At 39.9% G+C, this 19,734-nt stretch overlaps 1 protein-coding gene across 19 annotated transcripts in view; it reads right to left on the reverse strand.

The window, feature by feature from the left end:
* The window catches only part of NFIA (nuclear factor I A), a 381,629-nt gene that overhangs the window by 264,171 nt on the left and 97,724 nt on the right, over positions 1-19,734 (reverse strand). For 2 of the 19 annotated variants that reach the window (XR_008617264.1, XR_008617265.1), the window contains exon 3: positions 13,335-13,504. The exons of the other annotated variants lie outside the window; for them this stretch is intronic. The gene's annotated coding sequence lies outside the window, so the exon portion shown is untranslated. The remainder of the gene's footprint in view (positions 1-13,334; positions 13,505-19,734) is intronic. 19 annotated transcript variants of the gene reach the window in all.

The raw sequence follows: 19,734 nt of genomic DNA on the forward strand, positions 1-19,734 counted from the left end.
GCTTTTTGGTAACATCCAAAGTAGGAGAAATTCCACTTGGTCAAAGGATTCAAAGAAAAAAGAGGCAATATGTGTCTCTGAGGTCACATTGACAAGAATTTCAAGACCGGGGGAAGAACATCTTCAGATTGACTTCTAATCATGCTTATGACTGAGAGAGAGAACATGCCAGTCATTGGTTTCAGTTTAAAGCCCATCGAAGTTCAAAGTTTTCTGTCCCATCAACACAGTGAACTTGGTCTGATCCTTCTGAAGCCTTGTTAGCTGCCAAGGCGGTATCTGTAGCTCTTCTTCCTAGCAATGGCTGATACCAAACCTTGAAAGCTTCTCAGCAAGAAACTGGGCATCAAATTGGATTTGGGGTGTGTTGACTAAATAAGATTTAGTGTGTTGACCAAAAGATTGGTGCCAACACTGACACATGGAATAAACTCCAGATCACTGGAGTTCTCACCAGTTCACTTCAACCAACTTCTTGGTCCTGCTTCTTTTGATAAACAAGTGTTTGAATGCTGCCCAGTCTCACAACTTTCTGACCTTCTACTTTCAAAATTTTAAAATGAAGAATCCATGGGCTTCCCTGGTGGCGCAGTGGTTGAGAATCCACCTGCCGATGCAGGGGACACGGGTTCATGCCCCGGTCCGGGAAGATCCCACATGCCGCGGAGCGGCTGGGCCCGTGAGCCATGGCCGCTGAGCCTGTGCTTCCGGAGCCTCTGCTCCGCAACGGGAGAGGCCACAACAGTGAGAGGCCTGAGTACCGCAAAAAAAAAAAAAAAAAAAAAAGAATCCAGTGACTAGATCATCTCCAGGGGCTGTAAATTTGCATAATTCTAGGAATTTCTATATTTTTATATCATTACTACAATATCTATGAGGAAGCCTCACTTCTGAGAACTAACTTTTAAGAAAATTTGTTAAATAAACCTTCAGAGAAACTGAAATGATGTACACCATTTAGGCTAAGTCTTGCTAAAAGTCCTGGACAACTTAGTGTGATATTAGGAGAACAGACTCAGAGATTAAGACTAGCTAGGTTCACGGTTTGCAAGGCAGAAGTAGAGACACAGATGTAGAGAATAAATGTATGGATACCAAGGGGGGAAAGCGGAGGGTTGGGGTTTTAGTTATCTATCTGAAACAGATAACTAATAAGAACCTGCTGTATAGCACAGAGAACTCTACCTCACTTCTCTATACACTAGAAACTAACACAACATTGTAAAACAACTGTACCCCAATTAAAAAAAAAAAACTAGCTAGGTTCAAATCCCAGTTTTATAACATATGCTAGCAGTATGACCTTGGGTAAATTGATTTGCCTCTTTGTGCCTCGGTTTCCTCATCTATAAAATGGGGATAATAATAGTATTCATTCATTGCTGTAGAGGCTTCCATTGTTTGAATATACCACAGCTTTCTTTTAAAAAGTAAACAAATTACAGCCACGTGAAACAACACAGATTAATCTCACAACACAGAGTTGAGCAAATGAAGACAAACTATGAGTAACTATGAAGAGGTAAGCAAGGAAGTGATTATCATACAGGTCAAGAAAGGGATCATCTTTAGAAGGGAGCTGTGAGCCAGAAAAGCACACGCTGGCTTCTGGGCTCCTGGCAGTGTTGACTTCTTGACTGAGTGGTGGCTGCAATAAGTGGTTCTCATGATAAAATTCCTGAACCTGCTCACTTAAGTTGTATGCCCTTTTCCTAAATGTTTGATTCCACAACAAAAGGGTTTAAAATAAAAAATAATCTGAAATTTTAAAAACAGTATTCCTTCATAGGGTAGCCTTTAGGACCTAACTGAATAGACAGCAAAATCAATTTATAATTGGCAATGGCCTTTAAATCAATCAACATGTCCTAGCACTATGGTTAAGCCCTCCCAGAAAATTATGTCTGAGCTAATAGAACACAAGCCCAGGGCCTAGGAGAGGGGGTACTATGTAAATAGTGGTTGGGTGAATGAATGAGTAAGCTCTGAGACAAAAAAGCTCTACCTAAATGTTTTTCCATATCACCCAGGATACATCAGGAATGCTCACATAATAACAGAATCACAGGATAGAGTTTTCCTCAACTCAACCTACTATCCCTTGTAGTTAAGAAGAGCAGCCGAGTTTGTTCTACTAAAATGAAGGTCAACGTCCAATCTCCACTGGAGAGCTTCACTATCTTCAGCATCCACCTTTGGGGCCATAAGGCAGACTAAGGCAGATACAGTCAAACATCCACAGCAAGAAATTAAATCAAATTTTAGTGCATTTTTGCTTCCTTGTCTTTTCAAGGAATGAAGATGGATACAAATAAAAGGAAACCCACTTAACAAACCATCTAGGATTACACAGTAAAGGCTTTTAAAAAAAAAAAAAAAAAAAGATCGGTCCTCCGGCTATGTCTTACACCAGGTACTACCTTTAGGGTCATTTACATGCATGCTCTAAATCCAAACAGATGCATGGATGAGACTGACTACAGGAAGTTCTGTGGCTCAGGACAACCTCTTAGGAACGAGGTGTGAATCAACTCAAGCCTGAGTAACTTCCAGTCCAGCAGCTAACCGACTCCAGTTCACTAATCACAACCTCAGCTGAGTTTTGGTCCTCTGAGCCTATACCTTAGTAGGTAAGAATCTTAAGACAATAAACTAATCAGAGGTTCTTCTAGACTAGATCCACTTCAAGGAGGCCACAGGAAAAGGGGAGGTCACTTTGATGAGAACAATCCAGCTGGAGACAGACCGCTGTTCCACTTTATCATTTCATAAATTGCTAGGCAGTTAGTAACTAAAAAAAAAAAAAAAACTTCAGAATTTACAGAAGAGTGATTTATAGCAATATCTGTAAAGAAACAGCTTCTTTGGTCAAAAATGAGTATTCACAGACCACAACACACACATATACCTTAAAATCTACCCTAAAACATGGCGTCAGACTGTCACATAGTCCAATTGGAGCCTGGCAACCAGCCTTGATCCTGGAGAGATACAGATTTCCCTAAATGTATCCTCACCACTTTATGGCCTGGCTCCTACTGAAGTAGACTTCTCTCATTTTTCCCTTTAATTCAGTCCCAACAATAGCTATTGAGTATCCACTGTTACAAAGAACTAGCTCAAGCAGTAAGAAAACAGAGCCTCATGAGGAAGACCAACTCTCATACAGCTAAGTACAAATGCAAACCAGGCTTAACAACCATAAAGCAACCTAAACCATGTGCAATGGGTGAAAGGATAAGGAAGAAGGCTAATCAAGGGGGGGCTGGGCAGAAGAAGAAACATGTATTCCGTGCCCTCATCCTCCAAAGACTGGAGGCAGCCTGAAGGATGAGCAGGGTTCCAGCGAGCAGAGGAAGAACTGGGCACCCGAGACAGAAGAACAGGCATAGACAGAGGGGAACACGGCGAGTTATGTGCAAAGGATATATCTTGTTTTATAAATAAGGGAGGATGGTGAGTAGTCTCGTGTAACTTTATGCTTTAATTTTGTCATGTACACTTGAGCACTTGAAGTGTGAGCATTTACACTTTCTCCCTATTAATAACGTTTCTGATAGGTTCAAAGTATTCTTGAACTCATTCCAGTGTAAAACTCGCCTGCCTACAAGGTCTTTTATACCACTTGACTCCTACATTTAGTCAGGGCAGGCTTTAACATGTGGTTCACGGAGAAAAGTGAAACCATAGGCACCAATGGAACTCAGAATAAAAAACACATTTTGAAATAAAATAAAGGTTAAGCTCTCATACCAACAGACCTTGCTAGATCAGCAAAAACGTAGGTGTTACAGGAAATCGCTATATTGTGCAATCCCCATTTCACCCTCCACAAAATTGCACTATAACTCAAAATAAGTGAAGCAACAATTGGATGGATGACCAGTTTTTGTTGTTTACATAGTTTAATGCACAAATGTGCAGTTTCCATGACTTTCAGAATGACGTGATTTACATGAGGCTTTAACAATAAATAAACTTGAAGTGCTGCGTATAGTTAGCATATGGTGAAATTCTTAAGCAAAACTCTTTCTTCCACTCCCTGCAAGACATTTAAAATATTCTTCTCTATTGGGGGCTTTTTGTCTTTAATTTACACCCTGCTAATTCCCCTCTTCTGCAAATGTAAAATTTTTGTTTTATAAATAAAATCTAAGGGTGGAAAATAAAACAAAAAAACATGTTCCTTACACATTAGTGCCACACTAATCAGTAACAACTGTGCATAGACTTTACAGATATTTATAACTTTGCCATTTTAAAAGTTAGTCATGGATACCACAAATACTTATATTACTATGTAATAATTTATGGCATTTCCATAGTCCTGTTATGTATCGTCCTTCTTTAGCCACCCAGCCTGTCAGGATATCTAGGAAAAGATTAACAGGATTATTTGTAATAAATCCCAAAAACATACCTTCTGAGGAACAGACACAAATAAATCCTTACACAACGAATTATTCTCTTGCCAATTTTTTTAAAAGCCTCCATACAAATCTTACATATATGAGATTTCCCAGAGTCTTAGGGAACATATTTTGACCAAGGTTAAGGTCATGCCTTTATTGCATCCTCCTTCCCCCAGTTTCACCATAGTGTTTTCCTTCCCTTTCACCAACCTGGACTTTATTTAAAAGAATCCTGATAAAGTTTATGACCACAATTACATTATAGGGAGATAACGCCCTAATTCCCTCTGACCAGAAACAGGAAACAAACCATAAAGGCAAAATCTCAATCTAAAGTCACCGTTGACACCTATCCTTCTGGAATATCAGGACAGTCAATGAGTATGCAATGCTAAATGAGGTGTGATCTAACACGAGTGCAAGAGAGGAGTCAAGGGAGGCCAGGACTACACTTAGATGTTCATTGACCAACTAAAGAATGCATTGGAATCTGATTTTTTAAAAAAGAGAAAAGGATTATCTTGCTTGTGATAGCTGTTCACTAAAATCATCATTAAGAAATACCAGTATCCACGTAGTTTACTGAATACTCTTAATTTAGAAATTGTCACTGGGGCCACTTGACAGGTTTTGTTTAGAGCTACATTTCTACGCCCACCTACTACAAATCTTTTACCTGAAGTATTTTGTGTGGAAACATTAAAATGCTCTCATGAAAAGAGAGCACATCACTACTGCCTTCCCTTTGTCTAATGGCACAGGACCTCTCCCTCATAAATTCATTCTAAGTAAATTATGCTTCTCAAGGTGCTCCATCTCATGCAATCCTTATGCAATTGCACCTAATATTTTCTCCACAATTGATGTTACATTAAACAGGCTTTTACTACCTGCTATCCTCCTAACGGCCCTTATTCCTTTTCTTTTTTTCTCTTTCTTTTTCTCTCACCCTCTTTCTTTCTTTTATTTTTTTAGCTCAACGGAGACAGGAATTTGACATGACAAACTCTATTTTAAGAAATTTGCCTCAAGCTTTCATCAAGTTCTTCATAATTTTCTTAATGACACGTAATATACACAAAGGCTTAAACAAATATATCTCTTTGCACACCAGGGAGAGCGTTACATTTTAAAGCTCAATGAAAGAAGGAAAACAGGTCTGTTCATGGGTCATTAGCCAGTTTTATCTCAAGGCTGTGATGCTATAGGTGAGAGGATGTGTTGATTAAAATGAGTACAATGAATCTCACAAAAATTATCAACAGTCGTTACCTTTTCACAGATGTAGTAAAAGATATTGATTCTTTAAGCAATCAGAATGTATTTTCATATGATACTTGGGGTTGAAAAAAAGCCAAATCTGAGAAAGTATGTGAAATCTTAATACATATCTTGGCTTGTGTCTCAGATTCTCATCAGAATTTTCTATTTTTAAACAAAATGTAGAGGGCGTAGTTGTTTTCTCTTTCACACTTTGCTGTGTTTCAGCAACCCTGTGGAATACATGGGAGTTTTACAAGAAATGAATAATTTGTGGTGGGAAAGATTTGAGCTGATAGAATTTCATAACTTTGCTAAGTATGTAAATAGCTTGTCTAGAGCCATAAGAGTAGCTGCTTACATGTGCACTGCTGGCTTCTACTTCTGTTATAATCACTGTTAGAAATATTACTATTAGCATTATATATGTTATTAAAATTTATGGGCATTTTTTTTTGGTTTGTTTGTTTAGCTTTTCTTCATCCTTTCTGTCATTACTTAGGATTGAGTACACATTCCATTATGTAGTTGTGACAATTCACTGTACTACATTTGTAAACACTCCAGAGCACTTGTTGAAACATAAGTAAGAGGATATCTTTTCTACCCAACATGACAGGAACCCTTTAAGGTTTATGATAATACTTTTTATTTTGGGGATTCCATACAACACTTCACACCAGAAGCGCCATAAATGATCGTTGATTGGCAGATCCATTCAAGAGGGTGACTCATTTTATTTAGTCAGTCATTTTATTTATGCTTTTAAAAGGTCATTGTGTTAATATTAGAATTTTCTGTAAAACAGAGCAATTACTCTTCCTCGAAAATAACTTCTTTTTCTGTGTAAAGTATTAAATGTGATGATTAATTTTTAGATAACATTGATTGAGTACCTCCAGTGTTCCAGGAGCCACATTCTAAAGTGTTTTACATGGATTAATTCATAATATTATCATCCCTCTTACACAAATGAGGAAACTGACGCACAGAGAGGTCAGGTGGCTTGCACGAGATGATAATGTTAGTCAAAGGGGAAGCTGGGATCTATCTGAACCTGGAGCAGTCAGGCTCCAGTGTCCACACTAATGACCATACTGCCTCCTCACCTGGTCACCAATCTCCTAGTTAGTGAGAAAGAAAACCACATGCATTCCTGCTTCTGCAGATGAGTGGCCTCATCATTAATCACAAGTTAGTAAGTAAATAAATAATTGAGATAAATTCCATGACACGTGTTTGATCAGTCACGTAGGCCTGAGCAGTGACATCTTTGGCAACAACGTCCTCATAGAGTTCAATATTGGAGTTTGTCAGAGATTTAAATAGACCACAGGCATATTTCACCACGAGGCACTATGATCCCAACCTGGCTGTAGATGAAACTACCCCTGGCTTGTCAACACTGCAAATGGTGACAAGGGGTTGGTATGAAATGAACTGTATGAAGCCTAGCTCAACCTTCTGAACACATCAGCAAAATTTACTAAGACTACACACAAGAAGCTAGGATTAGAATGAACCAGAAAATAACTTGCCTTTTCTTCCCAGAGAGGAAGCAGTATAATATGCATAGTCTCCTGTCAGACAGATCTGGGTTCAAATCTCATTTCCCTAACACATTGGGTGTGTTACCTTGCAAAAGCTTCAAAAGTAAGCTGTAACATACACATCTCTGAAATGAGGATGCTAGCAGCTGCTGTGTAGTAGGGGTGGTGTGAGAATTAAATGAGGTGACAGAGGTGCACCAATTTGCATTTTCCTTAGCCTTTTGTAATTGGTCAATAAAGGGCAGCTATTAATAGATGATATTCCTAAGCATCAGTAAGTCTCGGCTGCTTTGAATAGAGGGACTTACTTCCATAGAATTTCTTTGTTACTGTTTTACAGGAGGGATCAATCTAATCCTTTTCAAAAAATTTCAAATGTAAACATACAAAGAGCTATATCTATGCACAAAGAGAGGACAGCACAAATGAAATACATGTACTTATCAACACCACCTCACAGTGTCTAATTTTAAAGTATAAATATGTATCATAATAAACAAGCTTCATTTAAAACATTTATACTATGTTTAAGGGATAGTAATATTCACTTTCTTTCAAATGAGAAGAGAGATAAAGACTGAAGAGTACTCTGTGCGAGCCACTGGTAAAAACAGGGACCTCACTTCTGGCCTTCAGAGATCTAGTCGAGGGCACCAGACACATTTTCTCACAGCCCTCCTTCTCCCTTAAAATAGGGACTATTCTTCCTTCAAAATGGGAGGTGAGAGAACAAGAGAGGGATGGTTTTTTTCGTGAGGAAAGGCCGTTCTCCAACTCGTACCTACGGATGGCAAACATAATACCTCAGAGCCGTGGAGGAGGAGGGCAGGCTGGGGTGGTGAGGTCTCTGCCTTTTAAGCAAGTCAGCCAGCAAATACAAATGCATGCGATTTGAAATTTTAATTAGGGTGCCATGTGCTGGTGACATATGGCGACACACTGACAGCTGGGCGTCCAGGTTCAGGAACAGACCTGGGTTCTGAAGTCACAGTTGGCAGAAGCAAAGTTCTCCGCTTGTGCGCTAGGTGCTAGCATGCCTGGAAAGTGCTCGGCCAGCATCACCCCGCTACCAGCACTGCCTTCCCGCCGCTTACCGGCCTGCCTGCCAGGGGCCACTGCTGCAACTCGATGGAGTGGAGAGCAGGGCAAAGAAATGCAAAGGTTAAAACCCCACCTCCCATGCTCTGCTTCCAGCCGGAAAGTATTCAGAACAGCCTAGCCACTGATTTCTTGTGACTTCTCACTTGATCGCCCCTGCAGGGGGCACTCTCCCTGTGACTGTGACAGGACACACAACAGGGCATAGCAATCACAAACTCTGTGTTACCTGCTCCGACGTCCACTGCATTAAGCCCTTACATAAAACCCAATATGATGTAAAAGTCACATTTACATAGATTAGAAGATGAATCATGTTAGCAAAGTATCTAGATTGAAAAAAACACTTTAAGACAACTTGTTATGCATTAAAGGTCAAGATGGCTAACTTTGTGCTTCTACCAGAAATTTTTCCCCCGTGATGAATTCAATGCCGGTCACTTTGACCTTTGAAGCTTAACAAGTTGCTTGAAAATGTCTTCAAATGGGTTAATGAATTGCCTTGTGGCTTCTTCATTGGCTTTTCCGGGCCCCGCTCTGCTTATTTATTCTACTTGAAGCGGGAATAGTCTAAGTCTGCTGTTTCTAGGCAAGTCTAGGACGCACAGCGAACAGAATAATAAAAAGGTTTCTTAGCCAAACGACACAATATTAAGAGAACCATTCTTTAGATCCTTCTCTACCTACAAGACTCCTTCTGAGCTATAAATCTTTGTAAACAATAAGGGTAAGTAAAAGTACATGCCAAATCGCACCATCTACAACTCTGTGGGAAATCTGAGTTTCTAGCCAATAAGCAAGGAAATTCTTCTGCGATATGATAAATACGGGGTCCAAATCCTTATCTCTTCCTTGCATTCCAAATACTGCTATCAAATCAGCCAAATGAATTTAAGGTAGAACCATCATTGAAGTGGAAATTCGAAATTCATCAATTTGATTAAAAGCCAGAAATATACTGCTTCCCCTATTCAATTAAACACACAAACACACACACACACACACACACACACACTCCTTTAAAGTTTTTAAACACTATGACGTATAGGAAATTTCACTTTATATCTTACTATTAGTATTGTTATTATTATGCAGGGAAGTTGATTTACATCACATTTTCTTTTACTTCAACTTAATTTTTGGAAAGCAACAAAACAAACCGAAGATTAACATCAGCTGTTTCAGGCTTCAGACAACACTGCTGCAAGCTGGAAAATACAGATACTAGAACTTACACCCTCCAGTTGTAAGTCCATTAACTCATTTGGACAGCAAATATGCATTCTGCATACAGCTACGCTTAGAAAAATAAAGCATGCTGATAAAACAAACAAACAACAAATACCACAGTCTCCTATATATTAGCATGAGCTTTTTGAAATAAAATACCACTGGCTAGTCATATTGCCTATAAAATTTGCTCTACACTAAGAATGCACTAAAATGTACCTTCATGAGCAACAGAGAAAACCAAAGGCATATATATTCTCAATTCTAGATATTTTCCAACTGTATCTTAAACTAGCTTTTAACTGGTTCAAGTGAAGACTCCTTTAACTTGAGGAAGAGCTCCACAGACCTAGGAGTTTACTAATACATAGTACTGAACACTGCCTTGGGAATGTACTTTTTTTTACCCTGCTAAAATCCTCTATAAAGTTTATACCAGGGGGCTTCCCTGGTGGCGCAGTGGTTGCGCGTCCGCCTGCTGATTCAGGGGAACCGGGTTCGCGCCCCGGTCTGGGAGGATCCCACATGCCGCGGAGCGGCTGGGCCCGTGAGCCATGGCCGCTGAGCCTGTGCGTCCGGAGCCTGTGCTCCCCAACGGGAGAGGCCACAACAGAGGGAGGCCCGCATACCACAAAAAAAAAAAAAAAAAAAAAAAAAAAGTTTATACCAATTTCTTGTCCAAATCAAGTGTTAGATATTGATTCCCAACCCTAGGCTTTCAGTAGCACATTACAGCTAGAATTTTCTCAAAAGATGTGACTAAATTTCATTTAAAACCCACCTATAGCACCTACACACAAAAGAAGAGTAAACGCACCCCCAAAAGCAAATTTACCTTTAATTTTCTTTATAAAATTGAAACCTTATAAAAATTTCTTCATAAAATTGAAAACTTATAGAGTTTAAAATACACTGTCCAAGTCAGAAAGAGAAAGACAAATATCATATGATATTACTTATAGGTGGAATCTAAAATATGATACAAATGAACTTAGTTACAAAACAGAAACAGACTCACAGACATAGAAAACAAACTTAAGTTTACCAAAGGGGAAAAAAGGTGGGGGAGGGTTAAATTAGGAGTTTGGGGTTAGCAGATACAAACTACTATATATAAAACAGATAAACAACAAGGTCCTACTGTGTAGCACAGGGAACTATATTCAATATCCTGTAATAAACCATAATGGAAAAGAATATGAAAAAGAATATATATGTATAACTGAATCACTTGCTGTACACCAGAAACACAACATTGTAAATCAACTATACTTCAATTAAAAAAAAAAACTTTCCAATCAATATTAGCAGAATTAGAATTCACATGTGGACAAACAAAGCAAAATCTATCCCAAAAGATCGAGTCTCTGTTATGAAAAATCCAGTTACTCTGTAAGAAAAAAACAGGCTCATTAAAACCTGTTAAAATATTTTACTCTGCTTTATTTATACATGTATTTTTTTCTGATATCATAAAACCAGGTTAATAAAAGCTGCAATTGAATTCCTAGTCTCTGAAATACTATTATAAAGAAGTAGCATTTAAAAGAGATATTTCTTATGGTTCTAAAAAATGTCTGCTGTTAATCTGATGTAAATTTTTACTGAGTCTTTCATAGAATGGCAAATTACAGAACATTTACAGAAAATAAGCATCACCTTTGAATAGGCTAAAACTGTCAGGAGTTAAAAGAATTCATAAATCTAATACAAAACTAAAATGTTTAAATATAGATAATATAGATAAGGCAATAAATTATATTTTAAAATTTCTTAACTTTGAATGACACAATGTAACCAAAAATAAGAAAAAGGCAAATGTATGGAGGAGGGTATGGAAGAAAGGTCAGGAGAACAATATTGTTTATGGGAGTAAATTACAGATTAGAATTGAAATACAAAGAATTCAAGAAAATTAAGATGTAGGTGAAAAACCTATAGCCCCTCGGGTTGCATTTCACATACAAGTTGGTTATGTTCTTACGTGGCTAAGATAATATTAACTAACAGGGGTACATATTCATGATTGCGTAAAACCCAGTGATCAGAGCAGTTCTGACAAAGGAATCTCAGCTGAACAAAGTTAACATTCCATAAAATAGACTAGGAAAAGGAAAATCTGTTAAATGCATACCTAGAAGCCCTGTAATGGCCATATTGCAGAAATAAGAATTAATTGAAAGTATTTCAATCCTAGCTATCATTATTTTCAATGTGGCAGCTACAGTCAGAGGAGCACATGTGACAAGAGGTGGTGACAGAAAGAAGCAGAGGTCTACAGAATTGATTTCTCAGAGGGCTATAGAAAAAAGCCAAGATTTTAAAAAGGGGAAATTGATAGGAAACTGTTATGGATTCTATGCTGTACTTACATAGGGATCTTTGAAACTGAGAGGAGCACCATATCGTCAGAGTATCTGGATTTAATCCAGATATACTCATTAAACAGTTTTGAGAACCCTAGAAATTAAGAGCTATGAGCAACTTGTCAATAAGAGGCCAGGAATAGGGCATTTTTAATTAAAAAGAGAAGTGATCAGCATGGTGTGGTGGAAAAGGCACTGAACTCAGATCTGCTTTGCCAGCTTTGCCACTTACTACACAGAACTTGAACACAGTGCTTCTGCACCAACCAAATGATGGGGTAGAGTCCAGGCCACCACATTTCCTGCCACCTCTAAAATTCTGTATCTCTATGACCTAACCTCTACCTTGACCACCTTATAGGGTTTTGAGAAAATGAAATAAGATAAGCTTGTAGAGAAATTATTAAATTTTTTTTTTTTTTTTTTGGTTCGCGGGCCTCTCACTGTTGTGGCCTCTCCCGTTGCGGAGCACAGGCTCCGGACGCGCAGGCTCAGCGGCCATGGCTCACGGGCCCAGCCGCTCCGCGGCATGTGGGATCCTCCCGGACCGGGGCACGAACCCGCGTCCCCTGCATCGGCAGGCGGACTCTCAACCACTGCGCCACCAGGGAAGCCCCAAATTTTTTAAAATATAGGGACTATTATTATGATCTGAAGTTGATGTGAATCAGAAAGGGAGGAATGTCTCAACTGCGAAAAGGTGGAGAAAATTCAGAGACCATATGATGCTTGTGCTACTGATGTCTTCAGAAAAAGAAGTGACTCTGTTCACTCGGAAAGAAATCTGACAGCGATCTGAGACATGGTGTCCTTTCCGAGGACACATATCTAAAAATCCTAGAACATAACAAAAGGTACTTTTGTCCACCAGCAACTTTGAGCCAAGCGCCGTGCTGAGCACTTTACATGACTGATTTCACCAATTCTCACTGCACCCTTATGAGGTATGTGCTATCATGCCATTCTAATAGGTGGGGGGAAACACACTTAAAACATTTAAGACAAGGTCACCTAGCTAATATGGATTGGAACCCAGGTCTCTGACTGACACTAAATTATCTTGTTAATCAAATTATCAAATTAATTAATTATCAAATCAAATCAGTCTTGTTAATCTTAACTACCACATTATACTGATGCTGGTCCTCTCTGCACAAGCACTTCCCCTGTTTTAATTAACTTCATCAGGCCAATCAGTTAATTGGGTCAAAAAGTTAAGCTGACTTTGGATGCATGTAGACAAAGCCCTGAATAAAAATGTAAGTATAAGGAGACATATTCCTAAGAATCTGTCCTATAATTATCAGTCCTATGAAATTAGGATATTTGCCTTCTGGCAACAAGGACATCAATGCGGAAATTTTTAAAGGGAAAAGTGGGCAGATTATAACATAAATGCATTAACCATCAGAACTCACCTGGGATACAGCAAATTTGTAGCTTGTCCAGGAAATATATCTTACTGGTGTACTGTCTTTGGTAGAAGCAATATACAACTGACTACAGACGATGATTCTTCATCATCTCTCTTCTACCACATTAGTAGAGAAAACATTTGCAGAGTAACATTGAAAAGCTCCTACTGCACCTTTGTAAATAGAGAAAGAACTATTAATTTTGACTACCTGTTAGAACCCACTTATTTCTGCTACACCTCATTCAGAAGTTACTCTATCTTTCTCTGGATGGGGAGAGGCAGGGGCAACATAGGAAGCATAGTAAGTTCCACTTCTCACTAAATGTAATTCTACCAGAGACTTCTAAGAGTGGACAGCCTGGAAATGAAAAAGACCCTTCTCACAGCACTCAGTGACTAAAAGAGAGATACTGGGAGTCACAGAAAAGCTTCTTTTCTTATACTTTTCTGTTCAATTTTATACTCAACTATTCTGAATAGCAGAGATTTAGATTTTCACAAGCATGTGAACATCTTATAAATTGGTCCAAACCAAACACATGGCCAGTGCTGGTAGGTCTGGGGGGGCAGATTCGATGGTAACAGCCATGGTTTTTCCCATGTCAGAGGATTCTGACAGCACCTGCCAGTTTTGAACTGTCTATTAGGCTCTGAAAAATATTTAACAGAAGATCTTAAGAATATGAGTATTAACATTTTCAAGAGTGAGCAAGAGAAATGTTCAAATTTTGAAATCCAGGTTAGGGCCAGGTATACGGTCAAAGGCCAGGATGCATGACATAAATTGCCTACACCTCCCCAGAATACCAAATGAGACATTACCATGGATGATTTATGGAACTTCCTCTTTAGATCAGAAATATTTCCAAAACCACCTCCCTCTTGGTGCTTCAGCACTTCCAGTAAATGAAGTCAAAAGTGAAAATATACACAAATCCCTCCTTATTTTGACATTTCAAACCTCAATAAAAGCTTAGTTCCACACGGTGGCCTAAAATTAGACAAAGTTTAGTAGACTAAAGAAGGAGAAGGAAGTTTTTTGTTGGGTTATTTTTAATACGCTTCAAAGCTTGTTCAGTCCTTTTTTGTAACTTTTAAGACACAGTTTAGAAAAAGGAAACAGGTTCCTGCAGGGGCAAACTAAATTCCAAACTTCAGGGCTTAGAAAAGGGCTATCATCACTTAGCATCTGGAAGAAAAGTAATGGCTTCCAAATGATTTACCAATATTTGTGAAGAAAGGCAGGGTTTGGATTTGATCAGTGCAATCATCCCCATTTTGTGTCATGGAAGACAGAAAGGAAAGAGAAGGGGGAGGGAAGGGGGAGGGGAAAGGAGAGAAGAGAGAGAAACTGATTTGAAAGCCTTGAGATGAGAAGGGATCAGAATCCAGAAAGATGCACATCACAACACCCTCACAAAGTTCTTCTAAACAGAGCTACTGTCTGCACACCAGAAGCTGATGGCATCAAAAACCTTCAGCACTATCTCCTGCCTAATTGAATTGGTGCATGTAATGGGAGGAAGCTGTTTCTCAGAACCGAAATAAGTGGTGCTGGGAAAAGGAGGAGGCCAAAAAGGCAGGCTGCAGACAAAAAGAATTGGTGGAACAGGCACCCAGATTGTCCAGAAAGCAAATCCTGTTTAGCCCTTATCCATCCAGGTCACGGTGAAGCCTGTATCGTAGCAACTTGCGACTTTAAATACTACTATTCATTTGGTCATTAGTTTCTCTTGGTTCCTTTCACTTACCCCTACTATTTTTGATAGCCAAATCCTTAAATGAAAGCAGAGACTATGAGAATGTTGTCAAATTTCAATAATGCTCAAAGGGAAAAAAAAAAAATCGCCAATCTCCTAATGGTTTGGTCTAACATTCTTTCTGGAGTTACCCAGTAACAGATTAATGTAGCTAAGCATTGTAACATTGAGCTGAAGTACTAAGAAAACATGCCTGAAATTTACAAGTAGGGCTCACTTGCTAGTTTAAAAAACAAAAAACATTAAAGAAACTTCCCACTTTTTCACTGCCATGATGTTTCTTTATTTATTTATCTTTAATTTATTGTGGTGTCAAAGCCCATATCTGGTCTTGGAAAAATTCTGGCACAAAATTGCCTTTTTATAGTACCAGACCATTAAAACTACAAAACCTCAATTAAAAAACTGCCAGGAGAGTTTGGTGCTCAGTACCAAAAATGTTATAAAGCCTGCCATGGGGAAGGAAAAGAAAGGACTTACTCGTGCAAGAAATCCAACTCTAAGTCATATAACTAAAATCCTGATACAAGGGCAATCAAATATAGTCTACATTTTAAGTCTATCATCCAACCCTGGGTCCTGATTTCACACAAATTCTGATTCCAAACTTTGTACCCAAAGGTCAGAAAGCATGTTGTTTATTTGTTTCGGTAGATGCTTCAAATCAGACCCAATCAGTTACACCACAAGATGTGTAAATGATAAAATCTGCAACAAATCCTGAGACACATTAGCTTCCACTCTGCCCTATTTGTGTCTGAATAAATGCAAATCATTCCTGTGAGGTAACCATAAAAATAGGATATAGTATGTGTGTGTTTTACAAGCACAAGACTGCAAGCCATGAACTTGGAACTTTAAATTACAATTCTGACAGCAGCCCTACTTAGGAAAATGACTTAGCCTCCAGAAATAATTCCATATCCCATCCCATGCCTAGCCCAATTCTGGTAGCACAGAAGTAAGAACTATCCGGCAAACGAAGGAATTCACCAACCTCATGGTGCTGGGGTGAGGATTAATTAGTCCAAAGTACCATGAAGATGGAACTATTCTGACTGGAGACATGTGGGGTGATTAAGACGGTGGCTTTGGAGTCACCTGACTGGTGCCAATTTTCCACTCAGAATATAGGAGGAATAAAAGTACCTCACTCAGAGGGTATTGTGAGGATTAAATGAAATAACTGACATAGAGGCTTAGAACACTGCCTGCCTGCCTGCCATACAGCAGCATTCAATAAACACTATCAACAATATTAAAACTCAATAGCATCATAATCAGAAATAGCCATATATGACATTTTCCCATATCCTAAAGCTGTAGATGTGCACGAGAGTTTCCCCAATTCCAGATATGATCCAAACAAATCAATCCATCAGCAAGTATGTAATGAGTGCCTATGATCCAACATTCCTAGCACTCCTATTGACCAGCTCTCCTTACATGTAAGACAAGGAAGTCTTTTTTCATACAGGCAAATGGATCCTATAAAATAAAACATTAGTGGTGAACTTACTGATTTAGAAATACAGTATTTATTGGAAAACAGGGGAAGCGACCTGTGGCTTATTTTTGAACCACATTTAGAACTTTCTCTCCATTGACTGGGATTGACATATATACACTAATATGTATAAAACAGATAACAATAAGAACCTGCTGTGTAAAAATAAATAAATAAAATAACATTTAAAAAAAAAAAAAGAACCTTCTCTCCATACCTGTAACCCATACTCCAGGTTCTGAAGCCATGTGCTACCCAGACAGAGAGCAGAGAGGAAAGCAGAACTCCAGGAGTTGTGGCCCAAAGATCAGGCCCAACCCCACACCTAATCTTCAGGACTCCTGCTCTGTCTGCCTGGGCTTCCGAATGCCCCTCCTCTTCACCTTGCCTTCTCTTTACCTGCTTTCTCCTGGCCACAGAAGACCACCCACCTCCTTGACCCCCCCCACCTTGTCTACACCCCGACTCAAGGACTCTGAATTGATCACAGGTTATCTGTAGGTTCCTCATGAGCCCGAATCCCTGACTAGCCATGATGCCCTCAAATTTGTAAAAGGCACCCAACTGGCCGTTTTTTACAGGTATCACGTATCATCTTCACGAAGAGCCTGTTACATAGGTATTGCTATCCTTGTTTTACAGGCGAGGAAACGCTTCCTGTACTTAAGTTAAATAATTTATCTCCAGATGGAATCAGACATACAGGACTTTGAATATCAACTCAAGCACCAATTATTATGGCCTTAAGTAATTTATTTAACTTGGAAAAGATACAAATTAGGTATGGCCTGGAGCAACCGTTAATAGTAAAATAATGACTAAAACTGGCCCTAACTGTTAAGGAAGGAAATTTTTAGGTATGCTGAATGACTGATTACTAACTTAGAAGAACGGGTTTCCATCCACCATAAATGCCCTAGAAGATTAATTACAAAATTCACCTAAATAGCAGCAACAGCAACAGCAGCACCGAGTTAAATAATCTGCCTAAAATCAAACAGTGCCAAGTGGCACGGCCAGGATTAGAACCCACATCATTAAATTATTCTGTTGTAAGACCCAAGACTGAGTGCATAATTCATATGGGGAAAACAAATTTTTCAGGCTAAAATAAAAAAAGAAAGAAACCTCTAGTATCTTGTTCTGAGTTCCCAGTATACATCTTGCTTTGCAGTACACCACACAATAGGTGCTTTTGTTCAACTCAGCAGAGCTATTTATACGTTGTAACTCCCGGTGCTTCGGGGGACTGCGTCCCTCCTTCTCTGAACTCTGAAGATGGTCATGTAAGAAAACTTCAAGAGTAAGCGCACTCCGTTTCGTTTACACGACCAACCACACCAGGCCCCCCACCTCTGGAGCTCAGAGCCCACCTGCACCAGGACAGCAGAGTCAGAGGCGGCTGCAGCACTGCCTCGTCCAGGCACAGAGCGGGCACCGTCCCCTCTCGCAGAGACCCACTTCCACAAGAGGAAAAGGGAAATTGGGCTATCGTGAGCCTTGCCCTGGTTTTTAGCGGGCACGGAACCCTGGCTGTGGGAAACAGGGGCATCTATCCAGTTCTGAAGTCTTGAAGACAGGGAAACATGGGAGGCACCAAAGAAAGAAGAAACAGAGGCAAGTTGGGGGTTCATCGGTGCTTCCCTACTCCTGCAGATAAGCAGAGTCCGGGAGGATGGGCCGGTCTGTGGTACCCAGTGTGTGAGGGGAAGGAACAGATCTTTCCGAGGCTGTTCTCTGACACTGCAGAGCGAGTGGGTGGCAATATTGAGTCTAAACGCAGCGCGTCTCCATACCACCACCAGGGCTCCTTACACTTCCCCAGGAAAACAAACTGCCTCACAGATGCATCGATTTCTGAGCTGAAATATAAAACGGGAAGAGTAATTTTTAAATTACGAAGGCAGCTATGGCAGTTGGAGAGGCAGCTGAGGGACGACGCTAGCAACCTGGGTGGTGTGCCATTTCAGCTCCGGCAACTTGCTCTCTTTGGAGGTGGCTGTCCCACCGCGGGGGCTACCAAGAGAAGGAGGGCTCAGGCCGGTCCCAGGGGATCACAGAGCTCATTTCAACGTGGCTAAACATACAACGTTACTAGTTATGGCGAACATTTGTTCAGTGCTTACCATATGCTGAGCAATATGCTAAGCCCTTTACCTGAATTACCTCATTTAATTCTCATAATCACCCTATAAGATAGGTGGAGACGGCTACAGCTGACATTTTACCAGTAAGGCAACAAGGGCTAACAGAGTGAAACCAGCTCTTCACAGAATCCTTTTGGGGCTTCCATGCATTATGAAAGCAAAATGGAACACCACAGGATGCCAAAGTGACTGGGCAGGGGTAGCCCTTGTGTTCTAACAGCAAAAACGTATGCAATCCCAGGACTGACAATGGATAGCTGTGCCACCTTGGACATGCCACTTAACCCTTCTTTGGCTCCATTTCCTCCTCTGTAAAATGGGAATAATCGTACTGCTTCACAGGGCTGCTGAGAGGATTAAATGAGATCATATACGTAAAGCGCTTAGAGTCTTGCACATTAGTAAAAGAATTACATAGGTATTAGCTGCCATTATTTTATTACTATCTCGAAGGAACATATTTTACCTGAAGGACAACTTAATCTGGCCCAGTGCTCCTTCGCTGTCTACTGAGAGGCAGACGTTCCCCTTTCTGTGTTCGTGAATGCTCTGTTCACATATCCTTACAACTCTTGGCACAATGTACTGTAGGTAATTCACCTATAGCAGGTCATTGACACAGATGTCTCTTCCACAGACTGAATAGACAGGGATGTTTCTTAGCACAGTTGCACTCCTGCCGCCAGGACTGAGCCTGTCACACCGTTCTTAATTAACAGGAGTGGTAGTTAACAATAGTAGTAATAGTTAATATTTTTGTGATGTGAGTTTTACATATGATATCACATTTAATCTTTACAATAGTCCTATGATGAAGGAACTATTCTTTTTTTTTTTTTTTTTTTTTTTTTTTTTGCGGTACGCGGGCCTCTCACCGCTGTGGCCTCTCCCATTGCGGAGCACAGGCTCCGGACGCGCAGGCCCAGCGGCCATGGCTCACGGGCCCAGCCGCTCCGCGGCACGTGGGATCCTCCCGGACCGGGGCAC

The sequence above is a fragment of the Physeter macrocephalus genome, chromosome 4 (genome assembly GCF_002837175.3).
Source record: "Physeter macrocephalus isolate SW-GA chromosome 4, ASM283717v5, whole genome shotgun sequence".
NCBI classification, from domain to species: Eukaryota; Metazoa; Chordata; class Mammalia; order Artiodactyla; family Physeteridae; genus Physeter; species Physeter macrocephalus.